Consider the following 19969-nt stretch of genomic DNA (forward strand, 5'->3'; position numbering starts at 1 on the left):
GGGCCACGGGTCTGGGTTCTAGCCGCCACATGCGTACCTCACACAGCCTGTGGACCGCTCTCATAGGCTGCCTCTTTAAATATCAACGAGATGCAAGATTCTTTATCCATCAGCTCCTGCAGTGTCTGAAAGAGCAGCGCGATGGCCAGAGGATTATTAATAATGAGTGATGCCTTTACACCAGCACTCGCAGACTGCGTTCCAGTGGCTCTTGTGTCTTGTGTTTCACAAAGTTTCATCACAGGAGCCCCGACTCTCTTTGACTCTCTTTGATTGCCCTGTTTCGCAGTTATGCGTTCGGCTCTAAGAAGAAAAGCGCTGTCCGCTCTCAGAGACGGCTTCTGTTGTGTGAGGCGGTGCATCATCAAGCCATTAGAAGATGGTAAACTGTGCTCATGAAGGGGTGCACAGGGTCAGCAACACTACTCACACAGTCTGAGGCCTTTAAGCGATGACTGATTGGTTTTAATAGGTCCAAAGTGTGCCAAGAAAACATCCCCCATACCATTACACTACACCGCCACCTCCACCAGCCTGGTTGGGTGCCTGGATTCATGATGATGACTAAAATAGACTAAAAATTCAAAGATACCTCCTAGACTCTACTAAACACAAGTCAATATGAAGACCATAATACTCTACTCTTCACCCAAGTCCTCTCAGAAGAGGAGGGTCTTCAGTCTGGGTTTGAAGACAGTGAGCGTTGGACTCTGCTGTTCGGACACCCAGGGGAAGTTCGTTCCACCACTTCGGTGCAGGACAGTAAAAAGTCTGGACGCTCGTCTTCCGTGGATCTTAAAGGATGGCGGGTCGAGCCGAGCCGTACCTGAAGCTGGAAGGGCTCTTGGTGTAGATCAGGGTTTTGACCATTGCCATCAAGTACGGAGGGGCTGGCTGGTCCAGTCTTGGCTTTGTAGGCCAGAGTCAGGGGTCTGAATCTGATGACCTGGGCAGCAGCTACAGGAAGTCAGTGAAGAGAGAACGTGGCAGAGGAGGAGGTGAACTTGCCTGAATATAGGAACGTTGAAGACGATAAGTTGCTGGGGTCTGATGGTGAGGGCAAAGGGAGACCAGCCAGAGGAGAGCTGCATGGAACTTCACAGGTGGGCCTGTGCTGAGCCACTGCATCCTCAGCTTTCTGTTCTTGGCTAAGAACAGAAGTGGAACCCGGACCTACTGGACAAGGCTGGACATCCTGAGCATCCTCAGATGATCAGCCATTCTACAACTACTCAAACCCCCACTTCTGACACCGGCAATCACACCACATCCAAAATCACAGAGATCCCATTTCCCCCGCATTCTGAGGGTTGATGTGAACATTACCTGATGTTGCTGGCCCGTATCTGCATGATGTTACTCTCTGCACTGCAGTGCAGCCACGCGATTCACTCCTCATACGCGGTGCTGGGCGCAGATTCCAGCACTTTTTCCGGCACTTCTCCTACATCTGCAGCAGCACTTCTAAAGCTTTCCCTTCAGGCATCGCCAAAGCCCTAAAGAAAAAAAAACACAGTCAGAGGCAAAGGGAATTTCGAATGATCTGAGCTGCTGTCTCTCAACGTGGTTAGAGCAACAGTTCATCCAAATATCAAATGTACACATTTTCCCCATCCCCCCACTGTCAATCAGCTGAGACATAGCTGGACAAAGATCTGGCCAGCATGCAGGCTTTTGGAAGGCTGCTACTGCCGTTCTTATCAGTTCTCACAGCTGTAGTCTGACCAAGCCTTCAGCTTATGAGGACCAGAGGAAGTTTCAGCTAAAGTTCAGATGGCCTGTGCTAGCCTTGCTAGGCCTAGGCCAGTCTCCTCTCTGATATGTGGAGCCAGGAAAGGATCGCAGCCAGGCGGTTGTGCAGACTTGTCGTGAACAGGGTATTGATGGAATTTCTAGTAGAATATTTTCGTTTAGGGAGGCGGGGCTTCAGGCATGTACCAGATAATAGTGTAGCACCGTTCTTGAGGCTACATGACACCTACATATCTCTTCCATGATAGACCTACTGTATAGGAACATTTACGCAATTATATAAAGTAGCATACAGATCGGGTGGCTGGGCGGAGACAGTGTGGGTGGTGGGCTGGCATATATTAGTGGACCTGTAGAGAGGTGTTCCGGGTTTCGGAGCAAGGACTGCCATGGCTCTGCTGGTTGGATTTCGGTTCAGAAGCCATGTGCTGAGGGCAGTCGTGAAGGAACTGGCAGCAGTAGCTGAAAGATCGAGTCAGTGCTTGTGGATAAGGAGGAGTGAGGTTGGGTGGGGAAGGGCAGTGTGTGACCATGTTAGGATGTTTAGGATCGTTACCCTGCTGTAGAAGCCATATGCATTTCATCTTCAACTTTTTTTTTCCCTCCAGAATTTTCTGGTGTTTAATAGAATCCATTTTTCCCTCTGCCAGTAAAATGTTCCTTGTGCCACTGGCTGACACACAAACCCCAGTGCTTAACAGTTGGACAGGCTTTCTTTTCATGAAATTCTCCAAACATACTTTTGCTTATTGCGTTCAAAAAGTGAAATTGTGCAAACTTGAACCTCGTCCGTCTACAGGCCATGTGCTGAGGGCAGCCATGAAGGAACTGGCAGAAGTAGCAATGAGGTTGGATGGGGAAGGGCAGTGTGTGACCACAAAGCAAAAGCCACCTGAACTCCAGCCCTCCCTCCCTTCCCTTTGCAAGCTCCTCGCAAATCATCATGAGCTGAAGACGTGATCCGATCCAGCATAGCTGGTATTTTCATCAGATTGCCGGACCACCCATGTTTTGACTGGTTTTATGATGCTTTTAACTGGGTCTCCTTAAATGGATCTTATTGCTGTCTCCTTTTCTGAGCTTTCAATGGAAAGGATTTTATTCCAAGTCATTTTTGGGGCGTTTCTATTGGCTGATTCTCCATGAAATTTGGACAATAAAAATAAAAAAAGAACAACAGCCTAAATGAAGGACTATTCAAACCGAAGCTGTCCGGCTTTCTATCTCTGGGGTCAGGCACTGTGGATCCCAAGACCTGAAATCTTAATGTGTCTTGCCTATCTGACAAGCAGCCAACAGGAATACAATTGAGGTCCACTGGCGATGCCCGAGCGCACATTAACGTACCCTTTGTTGGAGCTCGGAGGAATTCATTCTAATTCGGTCCGGAGTCGTGAGATTGTGAGGCTGCGAATGCTTCGCAATTAAAAGCGAGGCCTCAGTGGACCTCCAGAATACAGAATGGACCTTTTCCGCCTGTGTACCTTCCCCTTGGTATTTCTAACGGAGGGGCAGAGCTGGAACGGTTCGGAGTACGCCAGCCGTGGTGCGGAATTCTAAAGACTCCAATTTCCCCAGCTGTCTGAAATATTACCGAGCGAATTAGAGGCGCGCACACATTGTTACTCGAGCAAATGTGCTTTCCAGACATCGGAGATCTTTTCGGGCCAAATGGCCGATTTCAGGGTGGCACTGCATCTCTCCATAAATTTGGCCCGGAATGTCGAGTCCGATCACACAATGCCTCGGCTGATGGAACAGCCCTTATATCCAGTTTAAGCAATGATCAAGCGCTCTCACTTTGAGTTAGGATCATTTTCCGGAGTGCCAGGCCACGCGGCTGTGGGAGGATCGCTGCTGTTTGATATTCACACTGCTGACAAACTAGACGTGCGCCTTGTTAGCAGAGTCTCATTATTAAACATGAAGCCGCTCCCACACTCCCATACACAGAAAAGTCCAGGGCCGAACCGTTAGGGACTTGCCGCTTAGACCGACCTCGAAAGGACGCTCGGCCGCGTTATTGCATGTTTATTGGGATTCATATGTGACCTTTTGCTTGACCTCATATTACATCCATTGCTTACATTTGTAGGACAAGACAGATCTCACTGCAGCTGTAATGCGAGTGAATATTTGCCATACAGATCAGGGGCTGTACTAGCGCATACCTATATACACACCATATGGACAAAAGTATTGGGACATCTGCTCATTCATTGGTTGTTCTGAAATCAAAAAAAATAATTAAAAAGAGTGTATCCTGCCTCTACTGTCCAGGGAAGAAGACTTTCTACTAGGTTTTGGAGAAGCATTGCTGTGAGGATTTGATTGCATTCAGCAACAAGAGTGATAGTGAGGTCAGGATGAACTCCCGAACTTATCTCTAAAGTATTGGATGAAGCACCATCCATCATTTCAGGGAGCACAGTTCTTCCACTGCTCCACAGCTAAATTCTGGGGGGCTTTATACCCTTCAAGCCCACGCCTGGCATTACGCATGGTGTCATAGGTTCCAATGTGTTCCAGAGAGTCCTATTCTATTGGCTGTACTTCTCTACAGGGACTAGACAAGGCATGTGTGTTTGTGTGTGTGTGTGTGTGTGTGTGTGTGTGTGTATTTGCACATCTGTGTCAGCAATGGGTGCAACTTAAAGTAGCTGAATGCGTTCATTAGAAGGGGTGTCCACAAACATTTGGACATAAAGTGTGTGTATAACAGTAGTTTGGCCTGTGCAGTACTGATATCACCAAGGCTTTTAATATTTGCACAATGCTTGGCTCTTCTGTTCGTGTCTGTTTGGAGGAATTCACATCGACCAAAACCACAGGCTACTCATTAGGCAGGTCACATTAAAGGGGAATTCTATCAATTTCTCCAAATTCCTGCATAATTAGATTGTTAAGATGTAAACAAAGTCATTCAGAGTGGGGTTTGGTGAGAAATGGTTGATTGCAGAGAAAATATGACCTCCTCTTGGTCACGACCAGGGGCCATGATGAACTTTTTTAGTAGCAGCTAAGTCTTTCAATTCTTGTTTTGGGATTTGGATTTGCGTCTATTCTTTCTTGCGACTTCTTTCAGTTCTGTGAGATTCTTGGGCCGTCTTGCTGCACTGCTCTTTTGAGGTCTATCCACAGATGCTCGATGCTGTTTAGGGGTTTGGGGACTGTGAGGCCCATGGAAAACCTTCAGCTAATGGACTGGAATCAACTGCTTGAAAATGGCCTCGCTTTCCAAGCCAGAAGTGCTTCTAGAAGTCAAGCAGTGTCCTTCACCACCATTTTCTGAAAGAACCCTCAGCAGGCATCTGCATGGAGCAGAGCAGCACGCAAAAAGGCCTTTGCTCATTTTTGCTGAAGAATGAGGAGAATGGCAAGAATTTCCTGTAGGCTGGGATTTCTGCCACTGCTGGTAGACCTGTATGACCGTCTGCTTCCAAACACCTGCAGATTCAGCTGCTTCCAAACACCTGCAGATTCAGCTACTTCCTAACCCTTCACACTGTGGTCTTTGGCCACGCCCAAATGCAATCAGTCCTTTTTGCTAATCATTAACAATTATCTGCTTTGTGACCCATTCAGCGAGACACTCACTGCACTGTACTGCACTCTTCTCAAAGTATGAGTCCTGTCACACACCCCGCAGGTAATTAAAGCCCGATTCTCATCCTCATGCCATCTGAGGGAGCCTGAAGTTACTACCACCTTCAAACACAGGTGGCTAATCTTTTGTCCAGGGAGCCATTTTTGTGGGTTAGAAAACCCAATTTCTTTCATTAATTGCGTAAATTTCTGCATTATTAGAATGTTAGAGGATGAGAGGTCAAAGTACTGCTCCTCTGTAGTCTATTTACAGATGGTTGGTGTTTAGGGCGTGGGACTGTGAGGCCCAGCCTGCACCTCTTGAGGTTGTCCATTGTGGATTTTAAGGTTTAGTATGTTTAGGATCGTTACCCTGCTGTAGAAACCATATGCTTTTCATCTTCATCTCTTTTTTTTTACAGATGGTGTGAGGTTTACTTCCAGAATTTTCTGGTGTTAGAATCCATTCTTCCCTCTGCCAGTAAAATGTTCCTTGTGCCACTGGCTGACACACAACCCCCAGTGCTTAACAGTTGGACAGGCTTTCTTTTCATGAAATTCTCCAAACATACTTTTGCTTATTGCGTTCAAAAAGTGAAATTGTGCAAACTTGAACCTCGTCCGTCCACAGGACCCGTTTTCAAACTGCAGCAAGCTTGTTTAGATGCCGTTTACCTTAGGAACACTGTAAATGACTTTGTTTACATCGTAGCAGTTTAATTATGTGATAATTTGGTGTAATTGTCCTTAACGGCTCCCCTTCAGTTTTTAATATATCGCAAAGTACAGTATAAGGACGCTGTGGTACTTTGTCCATATTGTGCAGCCCTGGTCCAGTAACCACATAGTGCCTTCTAATAGGCTCCAAATGAGTCAAATGACTTACGGTTATGCGAAAAGACTAGAAGACTGAGAAGAGCCACCTCTCCTGACATTCTGTGGCTGTGAAAGGTCAAGCGATTGTCAGATAAGCTCTTGTTTATGTGGCGAACGTGCTCTATGGGAATAGGATTATAGTAAGAAAGTATGTCACTCATGGCCCGGCGGCTCCACTCGCCCGGCAGCGTTCTATTAGAGCAACACCTGTTTTTATAATTGAATATGTCAGAGCCGCGTTTGGTGCCATTTACAGCTAATAACTCACGGAAAAACTTCATAGAGAGGACACTGTAGCTGGCACTTTATGCTACGAAAATGATCGCATCCTTTGAAAGAGTAAGAAACGTCTCCTCTAACAAACAACAGTGTCATTTTGGGGAAACTTTTTTCATTAAAAGTCCAATAACAGCAAAAAAAATAAAAATAAAAAAATATGCCCGGCGGTCTCTTTCTGATCTCGAAAGGCCCCCGCCTAATTGCACGGACTCAAGCAATGTCCTTTTAAAGAGATCTGCAGCACTGCTGTAGAAACAACAAGAGCCACTGACAACTGGCTTTACATGCGATGCCTCATTAAAAAGCCTTATTTCTGCTCTGAGGATGAAAGGACGAAGCCGCTGCATGGCGGACTGCTACGCTTGCCTTTTGTGTGCAATAAGGAGAGCTGTATGAATTGTCGCCTAGTATAATTTGCACTACGATGAACAGCATCACCAGATAAAACAATGAAACTGCCACCCAAGCTGAATGTCTTCTCCCGGGGAGTGTGTTTACAGCAGTGTCGGTTCGAGACTGTTGCTATTTCAAGTGCCTAGCGTTGTTACCGACAAGTCATCCAAGACTTTAACGAACGCCTAGATTAGCACAAATGAAAGTATGACTTACAGAGAGATATGAGAACTGATTTAGGTGAATAATACAGCATTAAAGCGCTAGAAAAAAGAACCAAAGGCTGCTGCTTGTAGATTGTTTGATTGAAGATTGAAGTTCCCACTCAATGTTACAAAGGATGCTACGCTAGATTTAGCAGTGTATACATTGAGTCCGTTAGTGGAGAGTTTTTAGGAGGTTCAGGCCCAACAAATTGGCTAAGCTAAAGGCAAAGATGTAGCATAGCTAGCTTCATTTTCTCATGGCTTGTATTTCAGAGGCCGGGGGAAACTCTGAAACTATCTGAGCTGGTTTCATTAAAAGCCTTACAAGCTTGTTCTAATGAACTACATACATTTTTTATTGTTTTATTTATTGATATTGATCAAATTGTTTGAACCAGGGCATTGTGCAAATTTGAGGAGTGAAAAACATAGAATCACAAAAAATGATCAATAATACAAATAACATTTTTATTAGCCTTTCTTAACTTAGCTAGGGTTAGCTTTTAGCCTTGCACTGATACCCACAGCAGCCCTTCTTTAAGTGTCGCTACCCCCGATTGACTGGGGTTAGTGTTTAGCCTAGCATGGATACCTGCATTGGCCATTCTCCGAGAGGTGTGCCCCCCTGGTCAGCTAGGGTTAGCTTTTAGCATAGAATTAAGGCCTGTGGCGCCCTTCTCCGAGCGGTGATTCCCCTGGTTGGCCGGGGTTAGCTTTTAGCCTAGCAAGGATATATCCACAGTGGTCCTTTTCTAAGCAGTGCTTTCCCAGGCTAGGGTTAACGTTTTAGCCTAGCACATTTTAGCCTAGCACACTGTTCCATGAACAGTGCTTCTCCTGGTCAGCTGGGATTAGCTTTTAGCCTAGAATATTTGCTTGCTTCCATATATTCCCCCAAAGTAACTGCGTCTTACCATGCCATAAACTCTTAATGGGCCTATTTAAGGCCTTTTGCTAGTGGCCTGGTTTCAGTACAATTTTAATAGCGAAAGTTTGTTGGTGTTCTTTCCAGAAAACGTAGCTTGATAGATAATGCGAATGATTTCCAATGCGTTTCTGATCCGTGAACAACCAGTCAGAAGGATACGGAACACATACGTCTAGACATTCAGCCTTGAGCCGGCCATTTGAGGTCAGTGCTATTGACCCACTATTGGTATGCCTGTCAACCCTTCACAGGCCTGGCTTTAAAAATAGGAGGTGGGGGGTGTGTGTGAGAGAAATCCCAATTACAGTGAATGGATGGGATTGGTAATGAAGGCTGATTGGTTCTCTTTGATACATGGTCGGCTCCACGGCGCCCTGAGGGGCCGTTAGGCTGTCCCTGCTCACGGGGCCGTTCTCTCTGATTGACTTTCACTCTCCCTACTTAAGTAACATATTGCTCACTCAGCGCTGTAGAAAGAGGCGTCTAACCTTGTGGAGCGAGGAGAAAAGGCCTGAAAAGCGTTGCGTCATAGCGGCAACCGAAACTCGACGGTTAATAGAAGCCCTCCAGTCATCTCGAGTCAGGACGGCCTTTAATCATGTTTTTTTTTTTGCTACATACTAAATAAACGTCTTCTAAAAGCAAAATCCTAATGCATTTTCATTAGCTGCGGCTTTTTACTGAAGTGGAAAATTAACAACACTGGATTCACCTGCCAGAGGAGAGTTGGAGGCAAAACAGCCTAATTTATATGCATTTCGCATTAATACACAAGCCATCGCACCATGCTCAGATCCCTCCATACAGTCTTCAGTGTTGTTAGGGGGCCCAAACAACGATCCTGTAATTCACCCTCAATAAAAAACGGCTTCTTTAAGGGTTCTTTAGTGGAAGTTATCTACACAGACCCATGACGACGGAAAGGATCCTTTCTATGCTGAAAGCTTTGCTACATCACAGGCCTTTAAAGTCGTAGCAGGTTCTAAAAGACTGGGTATCTCATTAAGCTTTGCCTGGTCCAATCCAAACAGGCCCCAAAATGTGCATGCTTCACGTTACCTAGAAGATGTAGATTTCCAACCCCATTGTCTGTACAGACCATGCCCCTAGGGCCTTTAGGTGAGGTTGTGGGAGCGAGGATGGAGTCGGCATGGTCTGTACAGACTGCAGAGGGAGCTAGAGGTCAGGAGCACAGCAAATATTGGAGGCTATCCTACGTACAAGGGAGATGTTGGTGTCGTATACAAATTTCCGCTCTACCTTAAATGGTGCTGCAGTACTGTCATACATTGTGTACTAGCGCCAGAATGGAGCTGCTGCATCATTTAAGGTGGAACGTGAAATGAAAATGATAGATTGTCTGAAAACAGCACATTTCATGCTCGGTTTTCATTGGGGTATTGACGGGACCCGTTCAGATTGAGTCGCTGACCAGTATACACTAGATTACCCTCAGAGTGGGGTCCTACCAAGACTAGAGCCAACCAGCACCAACTCAGGCATTTACATTTAAGGCATTTAGCAGACACTCTTATCCAGAGCGACTTACAAAAGTGCTTTGCTATTTACTCAAGAAAACCTCAAAGATCCTCTAAGCTTAGACTCTACTAAACACAAGTCAATAAGGAGACCACTCTGCTATTCACCCAAGTATTATTGGAAGACGAGGGTCTTCAGTCTGGGGTTGAAGACAGCGAGCGTTGGACTCTGCTGTTCGGACACCCAGGGGAAGCTCGTTCCACCACTTCGGTGCAGGACAGAAAAAAGTCTGGACGCTCGTCTTCCGTGGATTTTGAGGGATGGCGGGTCGAGCCGAGCCGTGCTTGAAGCTCGAAGAGCTCTTGGTGGAAGATCGGCTTTTGACCATTGCCATCAAGTACGGAGGTATGGGCTGGATGGTCCATTCTTGGCTTTGTAGGCCAGAGTCAGGGGTCTGAATCTGATGACCTGGGCAGCAGCTACAGGAAGCCAGTGAAGAGAGAACGCAGCAGTGGAGTGACATGGCTGAATTTAGAAACGTTGAAGACGACCCTGGGCGAGCACCTGTGCGACTCTCTAGAGAGGAAAGGTCGAATTCTCTGGATGTTGTACAGGAGAAATCTGCATGACCGAGGCAGAGTGAAAATCGGGGTTAAATCCTTACCTTTATTATGGAAAACCTCTTGAAGGGAAATTACTAGGCCATTACAGGGAAGGAAGTCAACAGTTAAAGCAAGGCTATCAAGCATTCAGCCCCACGGACATGGATCTGGACCTGGACCAGCCCAATAAAAGTTCTACTGTGGAGGAGGCGCCCCGTTTAGCCTATGTTTAGGTTAGAATTCAATGATCCAGGGCAGATCGGGATGCCACCAGCAGCCAGAAGCTCTGGGATCAGACTTGCCGTTCACGCAGACCAGGACAAGGCCTGGGCAAGCAGACGAGAACTTCACTGGACTAATGGGACAAAAGAAGGGGCGACCAAATCGCCCCCAGAGTTGGAATCCCAAACCGGGGACAAACTGAATGGAGACAAAAGTCTAGACATGAGGAACACTCAAATCTTTACAGTTATTTCGTTTATTTTACACGATCGCTCAGTTTCATGTGGGGTATCAATAGTTATTGATCGACTATACACATAATCACAGAAGCAGTGCTGGATATATCTGATTTACAGTGAAGTAGCCACGGAATCACTGTACTCGCAATGTAGAACAGGCCATTACCAGCCTGATGAATGGCTAGCGGTCTCTCAGGAATGCAGCGAATTAGCCCTTTATATCTGGCGTGGGATTCGCTTGTTCTTAACTAAGGTATACTCCTCAGTCTGAGTTAGTGGTCGACCGCAAGCCGACCGCAGTGTATTTGTCACCGCTAAGCCCATTTAATACTGCACATATTTCTCAGGGCTGATCAATACACGGGCTCGGACAGCATGTATGATTTATCTGGGCCTGGCAGGCATGCTTCTGCGGAGACCGTTTGATTCTATCGGCAGGCCGCAGGATTCTCCACCTCCCTGTACGGAATTATTCATCACTGCCACCGAACCAAAACACTTACACACACTCAGATGGGTGCCTGAGGCCTCAGAAAAACAGAGGTAACTGCTAATGCTAAATAAGTTGCGGTAGATGAGAAGGCATACGCAATTAACAGAGGGCTAAAGATCAACTCCGGAGCTTGATTGGAGAATTAAAGACTGGCTTGTGTCTCAGCTCAGACTACCAGACCATGGCTTCTGGTGGAGCTTCCAACCAGGAATCCCCTCAAACCTCGTCCCAACAATCATTAGCAACAACAGGCTCCTCTAAGCAGTAGCCATAGCCATAGCCATAGCCAGTAGCTTCTATAGTTTGTAATGTAATTAGGACGCGGTGGAGAACACCAGGAATGATGGAGGTCAAGCTGAGGTCTGAAAGACCATGATTTCCAAGAGAGCTGCTGGTAGAATTGCTAGAAAGGCCGATCAACTTTTCCTGTTTATGTCTACCCCTTTTATAGTCTTCCTCATTGCTCTTTGGGTGTAACTGGGACCTTAAGATCTCAATGCCATCCACTCCATGTACCACATGCGATGCTAATGACAATAAAATCTCCTTGAATCCTTGAAAACCCATGTCTCAAACATCTCAGCATCTGAAGCCTCTCCTCAAAGCTCTGCCATGGCCCCACTGTCCACAGACTGTGATCAGATCACTGCAAATCTGTGGACAGACCTCAAACGAGCGGTGCTGAGAAAGCTTCAGCTTTTGTCCTATTATTCGAACGTAGGGGCACAAACACAGAGAAAGAAGATGAAATATTGAGAGCGTGGAGTGGTTTATGCCCTCTGAGCTGCTGCCAAAAGCATCGTCATGTGATTAATGATGTTTGACACTAATGAAATGTTTAATTAATCGGTGACCAGAGAGCATGGAGGATGAAGGTTGCAGACAGACTAAACACTGTTGACAGGGCGTCCACACGTCTACCGAACCCCCAGGGACCCCCAAGTCCCAGGCCCTGTTTTCACGCATATCAATGCTGCCATTTATAGTGTGCAAGGACTGACTGATGACTGATACAGACTAATCATCCACTTTATCAGAAACACCTACCACGTGTTCCCACTCACTGGCCACTATATTGGAAACACAGACCCTATAGGTCACTATATAGATGTACAATCATGTTAGGATGTTGGGACAATCAACAATGTTGGGGGATCTTTTTACCAATTACATGCTTCAACCCTCCTTAAACAGCCTATGGACCAGTGGTATTACTAACCTCTATAACCAAAGAATAGCCCCACCAGTTTGTACATAAGACCCTGTAATAACAGGACGGTAAATGTCAACATGGACCAGAATCTCAAAGGAACGTTTCCAGCACCTTGTGAAAGAATTGAGGCTGTTCCGAGAGCAAATTGGTGTAGTGTTCCTAATAAAGTGCTTGGCGAGGTTAAATACAGTAGGTCACCAGGACAGTACAATGAAACCCAGACTCAAGTGAGCCATAAAAGCAATGAAGTAAAATAGAATAAATAAAATACACACAGGCCGAATGCACTGTCGCACCATGAATCGTGATATTACCTTAAGAGGCGAGCTGCTGCATTTTCTTAGCTCCTTTTTTGTAAATCAATACGTACACCACAGTAGATTCATTTTACCCGGTAGGTGCTGTCCTGATTCACCCAGAAATCTATATCATACTTGAGTGAATAACTGGCAGACTATTTTATGAATCCTGCACAGTGCCGCATAAGTCAGCCGAGACCTGACAGGGCGTGCGAGTTAAAATTCATTACACATTCCCACAGAACCTATTCTGCTTCCTCTGCGTTTTTCCAAGTGAGGGACTAGGCTCTTAATGGCTACGCTTTCTGCACAGGAACACAAGTTCAACACAGAAGTTTGTGGTCCCGGCGGTCTGATAAGCTCAGCATTATACCAATGAGGCTGTCTCCTCCCTTCATCAATTACAATTATTCACAGCTTACATGAGTACAAGGGCCTGTCCAGATAAAGAGTCTCCACTATGGTACAAAACCACTGCTGATTTGCAGAGATCAGGCACGAATACAGGCCTGAGGGTGAAACTGGTGTGGAGCTCTAGATACGCTATTTGGAATATATCCGAATTATCTTATTAGACTCGTCAAAGGTGGGAAAGCACTACCTGGACACATTTAAGCAGGGCGTCCTTTTTTAAAGATCCCCTGGAATGGGGAACTGTATTTTCCTTGGTACAGTTGAATAATGAGAAATATGGCAGTAAGGCTGAAAATGCTAAAAGCTAAGGCTAGGCTGAGATAAAGAAGGGAGAAACATTGACCAGAGGCTAAAAGCTAATGCTAGGCGGACCAGAGAAGGGAGAATGTCTGGCTAGGGGCTAAAAGCTAATGCTAGGCCGACCAGAGAAGGGAACATGTCTGGCTAGGGGCTAAAAGCTAATGCTAGGCCAACCAGAGAAGGGAGAATGTCTGGCTAGGGGCTAAAAGCTAATGCTAGGCCAAACAGAGAAGGGAACATGTCTGGCTAGGGGCTAAAAGCCAACGCTAGGACAACCAGAGAAGGGAACATGTCTGGCTAGGGGCTAAAAGCTAATGCTAGGCCGACCAGAGAAGGGAACATGTCTGGCTAGGGGCTAAAAGCCAATGCTAGGCCAACCAGAGAAGGGAGAATGTCTGGCTAGGGGCTAAAAGCTAATGCTAGGCTGACCAGAAAAGGGTGAATGTCTTACTAGGGACTAAAAGCTAATGCTAGGCCAACCAGAAAAGAGTTAATGTCTTACTAGGGACTAAAAGCCAACGCTAGGCCGACTAGAGAAGGGAACATGTCTGGCTAGGGGCTAAAAGCTAATGCTAGGCCAACCAGACAAGGAAACATGTTATACTAGGGGCTAAAAGCTAATGCTAGGCCAACCAGAGAAGGGAACATGTCTGGCTAGGGGCTAAAAGCTAATGCTAGGCCGACCAGAGAAGGGAACATGTCTGACTAGGGGCTAAAAGCTAATGCTAGGCTGACCAGAGAAAGGAGAATGTCTGACTAGGGGCTAAAAGCTAATGCTAGGCCGACCAGAGAAAGGAGAATGTCTGGCCCAAGAACAAGGGAAGATTCCAACAGAGTGGCCCATGAGTGCACTTGCAGCAGTGAGGATCTTCATGAAGGGTAGGGCATGACTGCATAGCCTGCAGGCTACAGGGCTGACAGTTTGCTCCCAGAGACACCTGTTGCTCAGTGGTGGATGGGATGGCCCTCACGGGATGCTCGGATGACCTCAAGCCTAGAGCGGTGGTGCTGCCTTCATTTTTAAACAGGCCATAAAACGTGTAGTGCACTCCCTGCTCATTTTCTTTCCTCCAGCTCCACTCGGGATTCATCCTCTTCCACTCTGCTATCCCAGCCCGACCTAGGAGGCCATAATCCTCCAAAACAAGAACTTACATATAAGCTTAAAATTAATGTGCATAATATACACAAAATTTCCAAATGTTTGTTGATATCCCATGAAATCACTGCTGACACAAAAAAACAGCCTGTCTAGTCCCTGTGGAGAAGTACCAACAAAAGAATTGGACTCCCTAGAGCAGATAAACATAAACCTGTCGGCACCATCCCTAATGCCAGGCGTGGGCTAGAGGGGTAAAAAGCCCCCCAGCATTGAGCTGTGGAGCAGTGGAAAAACTGTATTCTCTGGAATGACGGACGGTGTTGGAGAGTTGGGGATAAGGTGGGGTGGTGATCATCCAACATCCTGACTTCATTAACACACTTGTTACTGAATGCAATCAAATCCTCAGAGCAATGCTGCTCCAAAAATCTAGCAGAAGTCCTTCTCTGAACAGTAAAGACAGTGACTCCAACAAAAGCAGGATACACTCTTATTAATACCCTTGATATCAGAAGAAACAATGAATGAGCAGGTGTCCCAATACTTTTGTCCATATAGTGTATATAGTATAAAGCCCTCTTAGAAGATTAGCTGCTGCTGCTACAGCAAAGAGAGGGTTATTAGTACACTGATTTCAGAAGAAACGTTGGTCGAGCAGGTGTCTACAAGCTATATAACACACAATGCAAGTTTAACTATATACTTCAATGCTTAAAATGTACCTCTAGCTTAAAGCTGGTATGTAGCATGTTGTCAAACATGGTGGTGGTAGTATGACAGTGTGGTGACTTGCCATAATTGACAGAAAACTGAATTTTGCTCTACCAAAAAATCCTTCAAGAGCATACCAGGTCATCAGTCTGCTATTTGAAGCTCAAGCGCAGTTGGGTTATGCAACAAGACAATGATCCAAATCACAGGAGCGAATCTACCTCTGAATGGCTCAAAATAATCAAAATCAAGGTTCTGGAGCAGCCTAATTCCATTATCCAGACACTGTGGAAGGACCTTAAGTGGGAAGTTCATGCTCCAAGGCTCTCCAATGTGCCTAAATTAGCGCAATTCTACATAAAAGAGAGTGGACCAGATGTCCTTCACAGCAATTGTTGCTCCAGTTACTGACCTCCAGTTATGGGAAGCATTCGTTTGCAGTTGTAGACATCAGCCCGTCTTTGGACACCATATACCTGGTGAATTAAAAGGTTCTGGATGGTTCCCTCAGAGGCATTACAGGCTTTTAGCAGTTTTTCTGTCCTGCGAATGCACTCTGCTTTCTTCACTCCCTCCACACTCGCGCTGATTAGATTTTCATGCAGATTGGCCCCTTTAGGCGCCTCGAAGGCACATGGTCCACTGAAACTTTCAAAGCCTGTACTGATCTTTTACCGGCTGTAATCCAATATATATGACGTCTATGCGATGCTACGTACGTGCGAAAATGAAGTGGCTGTTTATTTAGGAGGCAGTTCCGCGCAGATGTTTATCGGGTGTCTCGCACTACGTCTTTTTTTTTTACGTTATTTATTTCTTTATTTATTGCAAAAACATAGATGATAATTATTCATCTGCACTCCGCTTGACTCCAGATTGTATTAGGGGAGAAGAAAAACGCAGCTAATAATAAAACGGCTACGTGTGCAACAAAACAAAGCATTTAGAGCAAATGAAATGCTATTACTGAACCATCGCTAAGAGGCAGAGTGGGGGAAAAAACGGTGAAAAAAACAGCAAAAATTAAAATCTTACTGCCACTGCAGACCAAAAGCTGCACACAGTAATGATCACACAATGAATCTCTCGCCTTTTCCTTTTTTTCTTTCGTTCTGGGAATGAATCTTCCCGCAGTGTTTCTTTCTTTCTTTCTTTTATGTGAAACCGTCTTGCCGCAGTCACAGTGAAAGCAGTAGTGCTGAATGAACTTCAGCTGAATTCATTCGACTGCTGTATGTAACAGGGCCGGCCCAAGCCTTTACGGGCCCCTAAGCAGAGTTTCATTTGGGGCCCCCCCATACCACCACTTCAACACCAGATGCTTCCTCATTCCATAGTGAGAGAGGTATTGCGCAATACGCTGAAGCGCCCAGGCCTTTATCCACCTCCTGAGCGATGCGTATCTGCATTTGCCCAACAGTGGCAGCAGCCAATAGCAGGAGCTGATTAACCTAGTATGGGTGCAGCAACTATGAATTGAAAATGAATTTATATAGTCAAGTCAAGTCAAACTTTTTACAACTGTTGTTGTCACAAAGCAGCTTTACATAATTAGTAAAAATAAATAAATAAATAAATCGAAGACCCCCAGTGAGCAAGCCAACAGCGACAGTGGCAAGGAAAACTCCCTCAGAGCTGGAGGAAGAAACCTTGGGAGGACCCAAGACAAGGGGGACCCGACCCATCCTCCTCTGATCAGAACTATTTATTAATTATTGATAAAAGTTACCAAACCATCTATACTGTTAAAATGCTCGGATCATAATCATAATATATTAATCATGGTGTAGTAGAACGTGGTCAGAGTAATGAGAGTAATGATGGCTAATAGTGGTGATATTAATAGTGGCAGAAAGTTAAGAGTCCATTTAGGTTTTAACATGGTCATTAGACAGGTAGCAGAGGTTGGAGGGTGTGCCGCTGGTCTGGCATGGGTGGTGGTGGGGGGGTGGGCCTGCTGGTCGGACTGGTAGGTGGTATACCTGTGTTATACCATTGTGTTTTATTATTCAATGTTATTGAATAATATATTATACTTTTAGCATGATATCGTGGTGCTCTTGGAGGCCCCCTGGTGGCGTTGGGGCCCTAAGCAGTCGTGTAATTCGGCTCTGGTATGAAAGTTAGGGTGTTTGTCACAACTGCACTTGGTAGTCCGGTTTAATCAGACCCTGGCTCATTTTTTTCACCCTCGATGCCATTCGTTTTGGCAGGTGTGAACACAGTAATTGAGACCCTTGAGAAAAGGTGGTCTCGGTCCGACCCCAAGCGATCACTGGAGCGGTTAGTTTGTGGTGGGAACGTGTTCTGATCTCGATCCGACCCGACTATCAGGTGTACATTGCAAGTGTAAGCTAAACAGTTCCTGTAGCCATGCTGTTTGGATGTGCAAAATACAGTGTAATGTGTTATCAACTGGTATCGCTAACAGTGCTAACCTGGGGCAATGCTAACAGTGCTAATCAGGGGCATAAAAAGTGAGACATATTTCAGTTAGGTGCATCACAAAACACCGGTAATGGATCGTAAAACCAGTTAAGCTAAACTACGAAAGACGTCATTGACGCCATTCCCAGCTCCGAACATCCGACTTCCGAGGAATGCAGCATTACTGCAAGTTTAACATGTCATTCCTCAACTCCATACCATTCCTTCAGGCCTATGAACATCTGCATAGCCAATAAATACACCACACTGCTTAGAAAATTCACCAGTTAGCTACATGCTAACATAACAGGTAAATCCCTATCACCAAGCTAATGGAATTTAGCGTTATCTTGGTGTTACAATGTTACACATTGACCTTTCAGACGAAACTGCTACCGTGTCCTGCTGCGGGCGTTGTTGAGCCCGTCCCTTCCACTGAGGCAGCCGAGCAGTCATAGCAGTGGTCAATAATATACAAGATCAAATCCATTTTGTTTGTTACGCTTCCTGGCCACTTTATTAGAAACCCCTGCCTCGCACCTCTGCCTCGGCTGCCTTCTCAACTGTCTGTTCTATATACTGCACATGAATGAATAGCCTCATCACCTCCACACAGTACAGACGGCGCACTGAGATCTCTGGTGTGGAGTTGATGAGGTCGATCCAAACTCTATCCGTTTCTGATGCGTTCCGGTTTTCCGGACTCACCCCCATGAAGCCCCCCTCTTTATTTCTCTCTCTCGCTCTCTTGCTCTTCACTGGACTGCCAGACTGCCACACACAGATAAGTCCACCACAGTAAACATCAAAGGGCAGAGCTGGTGAGTGTGGTCATTAATTTTTGAAAGTCTCCTATATAAAATTTACTGCTTATTTATATATTTATTTATTTATTGCCTCTCCACTCTGACCAGTATGGGACTGAGACTGATATTTCAAGCTATTTTCCAAAGCACAAAGTTCAAAGGTGGTCCGTCTGAGCACTTTCCAGGCAGGTGATGAAAGGCTGTCTGTCTGCGGCGCAGCTTAAGAGCCAAGTTCAGAAATTACCCAGCAAATTAGAGAACACTTGCAATGTATCTGCGCCATCTAGAGATGCTTGTCCTGCAGTCATTTGCGGCATCTGCCATTCATTTCCCAAAGCTTTTAAAAAGAGGCATCATTCTGCTGTGGATGAAGGCCCTGACTCATTTAGACCTGTCTAGACATGGTAAATCATCCTCATTCTGTTTAGAAATGGTAAATTGATGGAGGGAAAAATAGGCCCTAATAAGCCTGCCTAACTGTAGAGTGTGTTCGGTCCCTTTGGTCTGGACCAAGCAAGAAAATGAGGGTTTATGGTTAGGGTTAGGGTTAGATTTAAGGTTTAGGTTAAGGGTCTATGGTTACATTCAATAGAGACATCCAGCTTGGAGTTCAGTGGCATTCAGTTGGATGTACCATACATCTAAAGTGGGCCATCCAGGCAAAGTGAGCTAGCCACCGCCTATTTTTTTTAAGCGGCACTGGCGAGGTTATTAGGTAGCCAGTGGACTCTGAGGAAAGCGCAGCTCCGATACAGTAGCTAGACACCTGTGCTGACCATCCTCACATTAGGAGTGATGGGGGAGAAAGTGCCATCAACCCACCCCTCAAAGAGCAATTGTGCCAATTGTGCTCTCTCTGCCTCCAGCTGCTGATGGCAAGCAGCATGACCAGGGATCCGAACCAGCAATCCTCAGATCATAGTGGCTGTCCCTTAGTCTACCGGACCACTCTGAGCCCCCAAATAACATACATTCAGAGATAAGACATATTTAACAAAACAGATCGCTGGGTCGGATCCTGGGTCACGCTGCTTGCCATCAGCAGCCGGAGCCAGAGGGAGCACAACTGGCCTTGCTTTCTCCGGGTGGGTAGATGGCTCTCGTTCTCCCCACAGCACTTCAGTGTGAAGCTGGCTGGCACAGGCATCTGCTAGCCAATGCATCGGCGCTGGGTGACCGGTGATGTTACTCTGGCGGCAGTTTAGAAAGAGGCGCTGTCTGGTTGCACATGTGTTAGGCCTCACCCTCCCAGTATCAGGAGCATTACATGTGTTGGGGGAAAGTACTAACGAGTGGGGTGGCTAATTGGCTATCCACTAAAAAAGAAAAGGAGGACTACAAAAGATCTGAGTGATAAAACTGCAGAAGTGCGCGACCTCTTATGGGTTATTGCTTAATTATATTCAACGACAAATGCTGTAGAAGTTTGTAGTTGTAGATGTTTTACCAGAGCCTGCTTTGACAAGACCCATCATTCCGTCGCTATGTCTTCTTTGACTTGATGAGATTATCTGATTCCCCCTTGGAAGTGTCTGGCTGGAATCGATACCTTGATTGGCAGGTCCACACCGGAGGAAAAAGAGCCATCACGAGGACGCAACGCCGCCTGATTGCCCCTGTAACCCTCTGTTAACGCAGGCCGG

This window comes from Salminus brasiliensis, chromosome 12, assembly GCF_030463535.1.
Source record: "Salminus brasiliensis chromosome 12, fSalBra1.hap2, whole genome shotgun sequence".
Taxonomy (NCBI): Eukaryota; Metazoa; Chordata; class Actinopteri; order Characiformes; family Bryconidae; genus Salminus; species Salminus brasiliensis.